A 14,253-nucleotide genomic window follows, 5' to 3' on the forward strand; every position below is an offset into this window, starting at 1 on the left:
TCCATACATTTATTTACCCATTGATGTACTTATCCATTTTTATTGTTGGCTATGACCAATTACCACAAACCTAGTAACTTAAAACAATGCAGTTATTATCTTGTACAGGTAGTCCTCAACTTAGAGTGGTTCAACTTTGATTTTCTTGACTTTACGATGGTGCAAAAGCCATATGCATTCAGTTGAAATTTGAATTTTGATCTTTTTTCTGGGCTAGCAGTAGATAGTATGCATCTCTTGTGATGCTGTGCAGTGGCAGTGAGCCGCAGCTCCCAGTCGACCACACAATCACAAGGGTAAACAACCAATACACTTGTGACCATTCTGCACCCAGACAACCTTTCTGTTTTTCACTTTCAGTACAGGATTCAATAAATTACGTGAGATACTCAACACTTTATCAAAAAATTGGCTTTTTGTTAGATGATTTTGCCCAACTGTAGGCTAATGTAAGTGTTGCCACTTACATTAATAAGCCTAATAAGCTATGATGTTTGGTAGGGTAGGTATATTAAATGCATTTTCAACGTACAATGTTTTCAATTTATTATGGGTTTGTTGGGACACAACCCCATTGTAAATCGAGGAAGATCTGTGGTTCTAGAGTTCAGAGGTTCAAAATGGGTCTTATGGAATTAAAATTAAAATGTTGGTAACCCTGTAGTCCTTCTGGAGGCCCTGAAAGAGAATCAGTTTCCTTGCTTTTTCCAGCTTCTAGGACCCACCTGCGTTCCTGGTCTCCAGTCTCTTTCCTCCAACTTTAAAACCATCCAGCATATCATCTTCAGATCTCTCTCTGATTTTGTCCCTTCTGCCTTCCTCCTATAAGGATACTTGTGATTACATTGGACCCATCCAGATAATCCAGGATAATCTCCCTATCTCAAGGTCAACTAATTAACAACCTTAATTCCCCTTTGCCATATAATCTAACATATTCACAAATCTCAGGGATTAAGACAGAAACATCTTTAGGGACCATTATTCTGTTTACCACACCATCTATCCATTTATATATAATTCATCCATCCATTCATTCATTAAGCCATCTTTGCGTTCAGCTATTTGGTTACTCGTTCAATTATCTATCTATGTATGTATCCATGTGTGTATGCATCATGTATGTATCTCTCTCTCCACCCATCCAACCATCCATCCAATTGTCCATTTATATTTACCCATTCATCTAACTAACCATTCACTTGGTCTTCACCCATTCATCTGTCATATCAACCTTCCATCCTAATTTCTTTATTTCCATTAACCACACACACACTTATGCAACATCACAATTCAGAACTAATTACCAAAATAGGTCATCTTACCTAAATCTTTGTCATTTGCTTTTCTCAATCACCTCTTTTTCTGGTCCTAGCTCCCAGCTCCTAAGCCTCTCTCAGTTTTGCCCGTGGTAATTTGTACTGGCTGAATGCCAGTGGGTCTTCCTGGAATCTTACATAGTTTATGGAATCCTGCCTGTGTTGACTCTGTTGGTCCTAATCTGCCCTCCTCGTGGTTATGCCTGGAAAGAATGAGGAGAATAAGCAACCCTACAGTGTGTTCATGTGTGTGTGTGCGGGTCGGGGGAGGCTCTGGATTGAGGCCTGTGTCTCAATGTTTGTTCTGCTACACTCCTGTCCTTGATGAGAAGATCTGGGTGAAACACATAGTCCTCACAATCTAGATTGATTTTTTTTCCCCAGGGAAAGAAGACAAATAGCACTGAAAATATTTGCAATGTGATGGCCAAAAAATAATTTTGAAAAAGTCATTTAAAAATATCAAAAGTTGCCATTGTATTTGGAAAAACTTAACAGATATGGCTAACTTTATTTTTAAAAACAAGTTTGTTTTCACCCAGACTTTCCCCCCACAGATACTATTCATAAGGCGAGAAAACATATTCTACTGAAGCAAAAGCTTTAGTAGTGGCCATGGCTGTAAAATCACCACTCACTCCCTAACACCACTGTAATTTATGGTTGTCAGAACTGGTAATGGTCTCTCGCCACAGGCTAAGAATAGATAAGGTAGACTGTGGACTGTGTGACAGTCCCAGCACTCAGCTAAAATGCCACCCCCTGCTCTGTTCCTCAGAATACAAATGCACAGGAGTGACATGATTAGAATATCTGCCCCCACTTACTTACTTTCCAAGATAATTTAGACCATGGTACTTGATGTATGATCAGTGACAAATTCCTGACCATATACCTCATGATTAGCCATGTCAAGACATGACCACTGAGAACCATGATTAAACGACAGCTAGATTCCTGTATACTTTTAAAGCAGAGGATCTATGGTGGGCACAAGTTTAAACTGGAATGAAATTGTTTGAGCAAGTCTTGGTAGCTCAGCTCCTCTCTTGCAGATTCCATGCCTTTGTTAGGTGGGCAGAAGTGCTAGTACATCGCGGAGAGCAAAACTGGCCCTTTGAGAGAATAGTGTACGCATCTTCAAAACCATTCCAGGAAGAGTTTACACACTGTGCTGTTGTCAGTCGTGCCCTTAGGAACTGGAAGATTTTAGGGCCCTGAGTCAAAAGGTTTTTGAAGGCGCTGACATTTCAACCATGTGAGGTCACTGGTTTATGAATATACACTTTGCCCATCACTAAGGCATGTGCAGGTTATACACAAGGGGCTTCTACTTTGCTGCTCCACGTATAAAATGCTACACTTGAAATCCTCAGCAAACATTCTTAGGTTGATACCAAAGCTCTTTCACATGGTATGTCTCATTTGACACTTACAAACACTCCTGAGAAATTGCCTAGACAGGGCATATCCTCATTTTACAGAGGAAGTGACTACATCTAGAAAGTCAATGTCCAGAGACAGTTTTCACACTAAGCCATTTCAAGTTGGCCCTGTTCGGCATGGGAGGGGACAGTATAAGGGTCTGAATTCCAGCCCATGGAGATCATTGAGAGCCATCTTGGAGGATGGCTACCATGCTTTACTTCAGGAAAAACATGGAAACAAATCAATTACTTTAAAAAACTGTAGTGTTTTATTCCTACAGTGTAGTGTAAAACGGCGTTGCTTCTTTTATTGTCAGTTTGCATATGGCATTCTCTCTAAATTGGTCAGTTCTGCTGATGGTAAAATTATGTACATAAGGGAAAGGATTCCACAGCAACTTGAGGTTTGGTAAAAAAGCCCAAGCTTAAGCAAGTTTTTATGGCTAAAATTATCTAACTGCCACTGCAGGAAAGTACCCTGCTGAGTGAGAATGAAGGATTTATGGAACTGTTTCAGGGTAGGGTGACCAGTGGTTTTTTTTTTTTTAATCCTGCCTGAGAATGTTTGAAGTGTGACTTCCCATAAACCATAGTTACTGAGAGTGAGCACAGTCATTTATATGTACAAACTCAGATCTTGAAAAAATCAAAATAGTGGTAGTGCTATACATAGGTGAGATCTCTGAAGCATTTTAAGAGTTAAATCAGTCAGATTAATCCATAAGGGACGGAAGCCATATATCACCAGAATGCACTCTAAAAGACAGTCCCTCACACCAAAGGCATGAACAGAGATTGACTTCATTTGAATCAACAGAATTAATGTATTTAAAAAGACCAAGTCAACAGAAGGGGAAGTTATGCACAGGACATGAGGAAATGGGGGCCAGTAATAAGATAGCATTTAACTATTTGCTGAGCAGCTACCGTGTGTTAAGTAGTTTGACTGACTCATTTAATCCACATAATAACCCTATTATCAGAATCAAGAAACGGTAAGTCAAGTGACTTTTCTAAGGTTATTCGTAGTAAGTCTAGAGTTTGAACCAGATTTTTTGGACTCCAAAGCCTGTGGGTTTAACTATTCATATCCATTTTTGTCCTGTTCAAAGATGCTTCTGGCAGGTCAGGGCACTGCCACTGGCTACACGCTTTCTTTTATTTCTTCTTTGGAAATTACTTCCTCACGCCATGGGTCACTGTTTGAAATCTTCTCAGTGACAAATCACAGACACATGAGTTTTGGGCCATAAGGAAGCACAGAGCTGATGTTGTCCACTCTCTCTGTGAACTGTCATGAGCACCTCTCCACCTGCTCTGGGGGATACAGACCATGATACAGCAGGGTAATTCCACTTATGATGATAAGTGAGATGTAATTCTGAAGAGATGCAGTTGATTTTCTCGTGTGGCTTGTTACACTGCTCATGGTCTAATCCAGAAACAAAAAAACTCTGAGAGGTCAAACCACAGACTTTGTTTGAGGACGGATAGGTGCGAAACCGGCACATATGTAAACTGGCTCAGAATTGTTTTAAGGGCAGTCTTTTGGAAATAAATGTATGACCTCATGAGATATTACTTTGAAGAACAAAATCCACTGGATTGGTTCAGTCGTGGCATACTTCAGATCTCAGCTCATGGGCAGCTTTCCTGACTTGTTTGACCAAGGCAGATCCTTCCAGCAGAGGTCTCATGGCACCATGTGCCACTGCTGCAATGTTACATGTGTTTGCATGATTGCTTGACTAATGCTGCCCTCCATAGACTGCAAGCTCCATGAGGGCTAAGTTTTTGCTGAATTTTATTCACTGCTGTATCCCTGGCACCTAGTACAGTGCTTGTCAGTCATAGGTGTTCAATAAATGTCCTTTTAGCGAATGCATTCAGTTTTAAACATCAGTCTCCTTAGGTAGCTACCCAAGAGAAATAAAAAGATACGTCCACACAAAATAATTATATGTAAATAATCATAGAAGTGTTATTCATCATAGCCCCGAAGTGGAAACAATCCAAATGTCCCTCAATTGGTGAGTGGATAAACAAAAGGTGGCATAGTCATACAATGGAATACCATTCTTGATATAAAAGAATGAATTAATAATGCACTCACTCTACAACATGGATGAACCACAAAGATACCATGATAAATGAAATAAGTCACATACAAAAGACTACATATTACACTGTTCCGTATATATGAAATTTCTAGAAAAGGCAAAACTAGAGAGAAGAAAGTAGATCAATGGTTGCCTGGGCCTGGAGGTGGGCACGGGGATTGACTGCAAATGGGAAGAAGGGAAACTTTTGGGGGTAATGGAAATGTTCTAAAACTGAATTGTGTGATGGTGGCACAACTTATACATGTATTAAAAAATCAACCACTGCACACATTCAGTAGGTGAATTGCATGGGATGTAGTCGGACTTCAATAAAGCTATTCAAACTTCAAAAAATCAATCTCCTTACTTAGTAATTTTATCCCAGCTTACATTCTGTGGGACATGATTTCTATGGGACATTGTGCCAGAGACTGTTAGTTGAGTCTTTCAACTCTTTTAGTGACAGAATCTCAATTTTTAGGTTGGCACATAGTCAATAAAATAAAATACTGCTATTTCCCAGCCTCTTTCCAGCTTCATGTGGCCATGGGACAAGTTCTGGCCAATGAGATGTAAGCAGAAGCGATGTGCAGTATTTCCAGGAAGGCTTAGGGACATGACTCAGCTCCACTTTTCCCATTTTGCCTTTCCTTTTCCCCTTCCAAGGATATGTGCACTGGTGCTCCAGCAGCCATCATGGACCATGAACTTGGGAATGAAAGCTAAGAATGGTGGAGCATAAATACTGGAGTGTGGATTCCTGACAATATCTTAGAGCTGCCGTGCCACTCTTGGGCTGCCTGCTTCCCAGATTTCTTTTATGCAAAACAAAAATAAATTTTGACCTTATTATGCCCTTGTTTTTTTCCTGTTAGATGGAGACAAATCTAATGCTAATACCTGTCCTAATAGGTATTAATTCAACAGAGGGTCCTATGGTAAAATAATTTTGAGAACTATTACAGTGAAGTTTAACAGATTTCATTAATGCAAGACCTCTCAAGAGTTTTTAATGTGCTAGTGAGAAATGGGAATCTCCAAGAGAGCCTAGAGTATGCATAACTTCCCAAACCAGCTTGATCCCCAAGCTTCTTTTTATTGGATTATTCTTTCATGGGATGAATGCTTTGGGTCAAAGTAAAGTGACGTGTTAAAAAAACCTACACTTTTTGCCTCTTCCTTTCTAATTCATCCTTCTTCTAGGCTACTAGAGAGATCTTCCTTATGCATAAACTTTATGTCACAGTCCTGTTTAAAATCCTTGAATGATTCCTGTAAGATAAAGTTCAGACTCCTTCATGTAATGAGTAGGACCTTTTGGGATCTGGCCCTTGCCTTTTCTGTAGCCTCACTTTAGCCATTTCCCTCTCACTTCATGAACCATTTGCACTACTGAGAACTATTCATGTTCTCCAGGGTCTCTTTGCCTCTGCATATGTTATGTACCCTGAGAGGAATGCTTTCTACATGCCACCTTGTTGGCATTCTACTTCTGATCCTTTACAACCAGGCTCAGTTACCAGCTCATTCACACCCATTCATGCTTTGAAAATTCCTACTATGTGTCAGACATTGCACTAGTACTTTGGTTACAAAGCCAAATAAACACAATCCCTTCCCTGGAGGGACACAGAATCAAATGAAGTTAGACAAGTACTGTATTAGTCAGAGTGTGCCAATGGCTTTATCAACTTTCACATTTCAGTGACTTGACACCATGACAGTTTATTTCTACCTCACAGCACAGACCAATGCAGGTCAGCACAGGGGTCTGGGCTCTGCAGGCAGTCAGGGACTCAGGCTCATTCTATTGCCATTTTTATGGGGCCCCTAAGGCCTTCACTGGGTATTTTTGCAGCTGGCCAGCAGGTGAAGAAGGGATAAGAGTTTGGAGGGGGACACAGGAGGTTTTAGGGGATGCCTAGAAATGGGATATATCTATCATTACTGTCCAGATTCCATTATCCAGAGCTCAGTCTCGGGCCTAGCTGATTACTGAGAAATGTAGTTTTGGTATGAGCCTAGGAGGAAAATGAAACAGGTTGGTAAAATAGTCTTTTCTCTGCCACAGGCATATAAACAAGAACAATAAACAAGCTTAAGGTCTAATGGGGGAAACAGACAAGTGAACAGAGGCAGGAGAGCAAGAGAGAACATGGCTGGGCAAATTGCAGCCTGTCCTTATAGAGTTACTATGAAAAAGTTCTAGAACTGCTGGAAGAAGCCCTTCTGGGGCCCCACTTCAGAGTTCCTAAGGATTGCTTTTCTGGGAACCTTTGTAAACACTGACATGCTATCTGGTACAGAAAGTCATGCATCACTGATAGCACCCCCATAGCAGGCCTTCAGGGCCTCAGTTTCAACCATCTCGTTCCAGCACTGCTGTGATATCTGGCTCTGCATGCTTCCTTCCATCTGATTTCATGCACCAGGCCCTGATAATGTTTTGCCTCATGGCCCTGCTGCTTGCCTCCTGACACTGAGTTTTGGGACACCACACAGAAGCCCACTTGGCACCTGTGCGTGAACAAGTGTACCTTTATCCAACTGGAGATGAGTTGGTAGATTTCCTTCCCTTCTCCCTCCCATAGGCCATACTGAGGCTCATTATATGTAGCTTCTTGGAGGATAATCCCTTGAGTAGGAGCCATCAGTCACACTTAGTCCAAGACCAGATGAATACCCATCCTGGTATTGGCTCTTCCCTCTTCCTTGCTTAACTCCTTTTGCCTCTCACTTCTGCTCTATAGAACCAGGCTCTGCATTCTGAAGAAGGCAAGCTAAGACATCCCCATGAATGGGTACAGCCAAGAGCCACTTAGCTGTCTGTTTCCTCTCCAGTGCCTACCCAGGTCCCTGGTCCCTAGATTCTGTGGAAGTGTTTCAAGGGTCAAATTCCATGAATCCTGCTCTGCAGGTCAAGCCTGCTGCTTCTCCTGAGCGTAGCTTCTAGACCTGTCCTTTCTTGTGCCTGTAACACTCATTTATGGATCAATTGTACACTCCATTTGGGATTACTTGTTTGGCAACACAACATTTGCGTCTGTATGTTTGACTTCTTATGTGTTACTAACTTTTCTCAAGTTTAAGAACAGGACTTACTGACAAGTCTCCCTCTCTGCTCCCTCCCACTCCGTCTCCCGTTGCTGTGTCTTGCTTCTGTGCCTTGGTATAAACATATTGCTCCCTGTATCTAGAGTTCCATTCCTCCCCCACCTCATTTATGTTATTTCAGCTTTTGGGGGCAAGGGACTTGACTGCAAAGGGAGAGCTACTTGACTCCCATGTAGGATTCAAGTTTGCCTCTGATATAACTCTGCTTCCAGCCCATTTCCAGAAACTAAAGTGCACAGATCTGAGCCCCATGAGCCCCCTCTGGAGAGTTTCAGACCCCTTGAACCTACTGGCAGACTGGAGAAGCTGTGCCTACCAGTTGCCTAATCTTGCTTCAGCCCCTGCAGCAGCTGGTTCAGAAGGGCAAGTACACTGTCCCTGTGGGGCAGGCGGCACAAGCAGTTCTCTGCATTCTCACTCACCAACAGCTTGACAGGACTGGAGAGCTACAGGATCCATGTGTGAATCTCCATCGTGTTTTCAACAAGACTAGATCCTCCCTGAGGACAAGGATGTTGTCTGCCTTGTTTAATGCTGTCTCTTGTGTCTAGAACAGCACCTTGAACATAGTTGGTGCTTAATAATTATTTCTTTAAAGAAGGAAGTAAGGACCATGAGACATCCTGACAGCTTTGTGTCAAAAGAGAGAAATGTGTACAGATACATAGACAGGTGGCAGGAGGCTGCTATCTCTGTATTTTCAAACAAGAAATCTCTGGTGTCTGCCAAGAAGTGAAGTGGTCCTCAGAAAAGTTAGAGCCACAGGCTGAAAACCATAGGAACACTGGGGTTTCAAAGAAACTAAAAATATCCTCTCTCTGGGGTGCAGTAAGGCTCTGCTAAATCATTACAAAGTCAAACCACGTTCATTTAGAAAGTACCCAACAAACTACTCTTGGAATCATAGGGGCTCAGATCATTCTTTCTTTAATTGAGGTAAAATGAAGCTCTACCGTTTAGATTCTAAGGTGGGTGCCAAGAAAAAACCCAGGCAGGGGTGAGAGGGGCAGGTGACTGACATCATCTGGGGAGGGGGGGTCAATAATGGGATGCCATATAGAGTATCAGCCAGACAAGTATTAAACTCCCCAGCCCTCCCTGCCTCCATTTATTTTTTTTAATAGCATTTATCACTCCCCACGCTTTGTATTTATTATCTTTCTTTCCCCTTAGCATGTCTATTCCATGAGAGAAAGGTCTTTTTCCTATTGACTGCTATATCCTGTCTTAGACCAATGCCTGGCATTTAGTGGGCATTCAAAAATTAGCTGCTAACGAACGAATTAAAGCATATGAAACGATTAGTTGAATCTCTGCCGTATGCTGGGCCCTGTCCTTGAGGACGCCACAAGGATGGTGGGGGATATAGGCCTGAACATAAACACACCCTAGCTCGACATCTGCTTTTAAGTTGATATATCTGAGGCGCTGCAGGGTCCCCGGGGCTGAAAACTCCTGGGGTGTGTGGGGGCCGTGGGAAGAAGCCCGTCGTATGCCAGGAGAGCTAGGAAGCCAGGCGGAGAGGCAGGAGATGACGCTGGAGACAGAGGATGAGGTTCCTTGGCTCTTCGCTTGGTTTCTAGGTATCTTTTCTTGACCTGTGAGACCCTCGCCTCGCCTCGCTTCTGTTTGCGGGACCTTAACCCAAACTGAATCTCTGCCGCGGGACCCCAGGCACTTCTTCTCCCCCGCGCCCGCCGCTGGAAACGCCAGCGGGGTCTTGCAGTTGGCTAGTCTGCTACCTGCCAGACCTCCACCTGCGGGCTGGGGAGCCGCCCCGCCCGTGCGCTCTCCAGGTTCCAGCCCCCTGCCCGCGCTCTGCGGCGCGCAGGGCCGCCCCGCCCCCTCGGCTCGCAGGACCCCTGGCCCCGCCCCGCCCCCGTGGCCCCGCCGCGGTGTCCCAGGGGGCGGGGCCGCGCGCAGCGGCGTCTACAAGGCGGGGGGCGCGAGGCAGGGGCGGGGCGGCACCAGCGCCCGCCAATCAGCGCCGCGATCACATCCATGCAAATACGAGCACAATGGAGCGAGCCCATCACTCGCCCCTGCAAGCAAGCTTGAAATGGGCTTCTGCCTGAGCGGCGGCCTGACTGACCAATGACTCTGTGTTTTGGGCCGGCGAAGCCCAATGGCGTGGCTGGGAGGGCGGGCCCGAGCTGGGTTAGGGTGTCCTTGCAGGGTGTCTGAGCTAAACTTCACCAAATAATAGCTGTTTGTATTTTGGCTGCTGCAGGAGCCATTTTAGGTAAGTTCTTCTCTTAACTTTTTATTTTCCTGCCCGGCCTCAGCGGGCCGGCCTTGTCCGCGGGCCCCCGGCCCCGCCCCGCCGGCCGGGCTGGGGTGCCCCTATGAATGGACCCGGGATAAGGGGCTGCGGTGGCGCCGAGGCCCGGCCGGGCCGGGGTCCGAGCGGGGCCGGCGTCTGGCGGCCTGGCGGAGGGCAGGCGGCGGACTGAGGCCTGAGAGGGGCCGGCCTCCGTCGCGTCCCGCTCGCGCTCAGGCCGCGCTCGGTCGCGGCCGTCCTTGGGAGTGCGCCGCTGCGGGCCGCGCGGAGGGGCTGGGGTCCGGGCAGCCCCCCGCCGTGTCCCAGCGTGCGGGGGCGGGGCGTGCGGGGTCCCCCCGGGGGCGGGCCGTGGAGCGACCCCCGGCCGGGCAGCGCTGCGCACGGGCGGGGGTGACCGCTGTTTCGCTGCCGCCCCCGCGGAGAAGTTGCTCTATTGGCGTCCTGCGTCTGTTTGCAGGGGTGGAGGAGGGTGGGCTGGTGCCAGGCTGCTGCTCCGGGAGGGGGCGGGGGCCCCGGCGCGTCCTCGGAGCGCGCGCCCCCTCCGCCCCCTTCTTACGCACTAGCGCGCACTCGCCTAGCAAATTGGAACCCTGGAGGTGTCCAGCAACCCCGCGGCCAAGTTTTGTGCATTGTTAGATTGCATGTTGGAGCTTGAAAAAATAAAAAATCTGACCCCTTCAGGGTATTTATTTCTTTCTCTGTTGAGAAGTAACGGAGTCTGCTGCTCCCAAATTTCCAGGGACATGCCTGTCAGATGTGCAGGGGTTTGGCAGCTACTTGGTTTTTAAAAGGACGCTATTAGGAAATCCCCTCACTAGTGAGATAATTGAAATTTGAGTTTGTTTGCAGCTTCATTTTTATTTGATCCAATTAAAAATACATAAGCAGGCACTTATATTTGTGTACATAAAGTATTCCTAGTTCCAGTTATGACGGATGTGACTGTGGTTTCCGTAGTGTGGGATCTAATAAGACAGTATAATTCAGTTTTGAACTTGTAGGCCCATGTTCTTCTAATTAGGGTTTATGGATCATTAGTAATCTGGCCAAGGTTTGTAGTGAATCCTTGGCATCTCCAGGCATCTTTGGGGCTGTGTGTGTGCCTTAATTCTTCATCTCCTCGAAACTGCTGGTTTCTCGTGTAACAGATCTACGCACAGACAAAAAATACACGTTCTAAAATGTTTACAATTTTCAGAGTGTGTTCAATATTGCCTGAGATTCAATTAATTGCTTCCCTAAGGGTATATAGGAATACTACGCCAATAGGCCCCAAATTTTAAGATACGTTATGGAGATACACTTGTGGCCCTTTACGTCCGGACAAGGACCACTCTCTGCTCCCAAGGCTGTTTGTGAGCTGTCTTTCTTACTGTGGATCTGTACCCATTGACTGTGTGGCACAGTAGAGTTTGTTGGTAAGCTGAATTGGAAGATCAGGTTGGCAATGTCAGGGCGATAGTTTTTGTGAACTTTGGCTCTCTGGCAATAGAAGATTTGAGATCTGTGTATGATAAAATGATTAGGCATGAATCGTCAAGTAACATGGTTTATGCCAACCAGAACAGGTGGTTTCATATAAGCAATGCATGACTGTAACTGAAGGAAGGCCTGGGAAAATGTGGAGCGGTAAAATTATTCATTTTGGACTTCTGTCCCAGGACACATTTCCTAGATGAATTATGATGAGTTTAAGCTTTTTTCTTGATTAATGGACTATTAAAAGTTTACCTGTGCAGTCACCCCTCCCACTCCCCCAATTTTGCTAACTTCGGAGTACCCCAGAGCCAGACTATGTGCTGTTCTTGCTGTAGCCTGGCCATGGACACACTGACTCTAGATTTGTTGTGAACTTAGTTGTCTCATTGTGGTATCACAGTCTGCTTGGAGTCACTTCTTTTATACTACAGTTGCTTTTTGCTTTTTATATTTAGCTCTTCTCTTGTTATAGCACTGCAAGCTCTTCCAGTGTGATCAATTTACCACAACTTCTTAGTATTCTCTACCCTTATGATCTTATAATTATTATTTTTTATTAAGGTATCATTGATGTACACTCTTATGAAGGTTTCACAAGAAAAACAATGTGATTACTACATTAACCCTTATTGAGTCACTCCCCCATACCCCACTGCAGTCACTGTCCGTCAGTGCAGTAAGATGCCACAGAGTCCCTATTTGTCTTCTCTGAGCTACACTGTCTTCCCTGTGACCCCACACACACAATGTGCACCAATCATGATACCCCACAATCCCCTTCTCCCTCCCTCCCTAGCCGCTCTCCCACACCCCTCCCCTTTGGTAGCCACTAGTCCCTTCTTGGAGTCTGTGAGTCTGCTGCTATTTTGTTCCTTCAGTTTTGCTTCATTGTTATACTCCCCAAATGAGGGAAATCATTTGGTACTTGTCTTTCTCCGCCTGGCTTATTTCACTGCTCATAATACCCTCTAGCTCCATCCATGTTGTTGCAAATGGTAGGATTTGTTTCTTTCTTATGGCTGAATAGTATTCCATTGTGTATATGTACCACGTCGTCTTTATCCATTCTTCTTCTGTTGGACACTTAGGTTGCTTCCACATCTTGGCTATTGTAAATAGTGCTGGGATAAACATAAGGGTGCATATGTCTTTTTGAATCTGAGAAGTTGTTTTCTTTGGGTAAATTCCTAGGAGTGGAATTCCTGGGTCAAATGGTATTCCTATTTTTAGTTTTTTCAGGAAGCTCCATATGGCTTTCCACATGGTCGAACTAGTTTACATTCCCACCAGCAGTGTAGGAGGGTTCCCCTTTCTCTGCATCTTCACCAGCATTTGTTGTTCCTAGTCTTTTCTATGTTGGCCATCCTAACTGGCGTGAGGTGATATCTAATTGTGGTTTTATTTTGCATTTCCCTGATAATTAGCAATGTAGAGCATCTTTTCATGCGAGTGTTGGCCATCTGAATTTCTTCTTTGGAGAAGTGTGTGTTCATATCTTCTGCCCATTTTTTAATAGGGTTATTTGCTTTTTGGGTTTTGGGGCATGTGAGTTCTTTATATATTTTGTATGTTAACCCCTTGTTGGATATGTCATTTACAAATATATTCTCTCATGCTGTAGGATGCCTTTTTGTTCTGCTGCTGGTGTCCTTTGCTGTACAGAAGCTTTTTAGCATGATGTAGTCCCATTTATTCATTTTTGCTTTTGTTTCCCTTGCCCAAGGAGATGCATTCAGGAAAAAGTTGTTCATGTTTATATTCAAGAGATTTTTGTCTATGTTTTCTTCTGAGAGTTTTATGGTTTCATGACTTACATTCAGGTCTTTGATCCATTTTGAGTTTACTTTTGTGTGTGTGGTTAGACAATAATCCAGTTTCATTCTCTTGCATGTAGCTGTCCAGTTTTGCCAACACCAGTTGTTGAAGAGCCTGTCATTTCCCTGTTGTATATCCATGGCTCCTTTATCGTATATTAATTGACCATATATGCTTGGGTTTATATCAGGCCTCTCTAGTCTGTTCCACTGGTCTATGGGTCTGTTCTTGTGCCAGTACCAAATTGTCTTGGTTACTGTGGCTTTGTAGTAGAGCTTGAAATCAGGGAGCATAATCCTCCCAGCTTTATTCTTCCTTCTCATGATTTCTTTGGCTATTTGGGGTCTTTTGTGGTTCCATATGAATTTTAGAACTATGTGCTCTGGTTTCTTGAAGAATGCTGTTGGTATTTTGATAGTGATTGCATCAAATCTGTAGATTGCTTTAGACAGGATGGCCATTTTGACAATATTCTTCCTATCCATGAGCACGGGATGTGTTTCCATTTATTGGTATCTTCTTTCTCTCTTGAGTGTCTTGTAGTTTTCAGAGTATAGGTCTTTCACTTCCTTGGTTAGGTTTATTCCTAGGTATTTTATTCTTTTTGATGCAATTGTGAATGGAATTGTTTTCCTGATTTCTCTTTTTGCTAGTTCATTGTTAGTGTAAGGAATGCAGCAGATTTCTGTGTATTAATTTTGTATCCTGCAACTTTG

The 14,253-nt window shown here is 44.3% G+C and overlaps 1 protein-coding gene across 2 annotated transcripts in view; it reads left to right on the forward strand.

The window, feature by feature from the left end:
* The first annotated feature begins 10,078 nt into the window (after window positions 1-10,078).
* The window catches only part of CHD6 (chromodomain helicase DNA binding protein 6), a 202,719-nt gene continuing 198,544 nt past the window's right edge, over window positions 10,079-14,253 (forward strand). For both annotated transcript variants that reach the window (XM_073236592.1, XM_073236595.1), the window contains exon 1: window positions 10,079-10,204. The gene's annotated coding sequence lies outside the window, so the exon portion shown is untranslated. The remainder of the gene's footprint in view (window positions 10,205-14,253) is intronic.

This window comes from Manis javanica, chromosome 5, assembly GCF_040802235.1.
Source record: "Manis javanica isolate MJ-LG chromosome 5, MJ_LKY, whole genome shotgun sequence".
Taxonomy (NCBI): domain Eukaryota; kingdom Metazoa; phylum Chordata; class Mammalia; order Pholidota; family Manidae; genus Manis; species Manis javanica.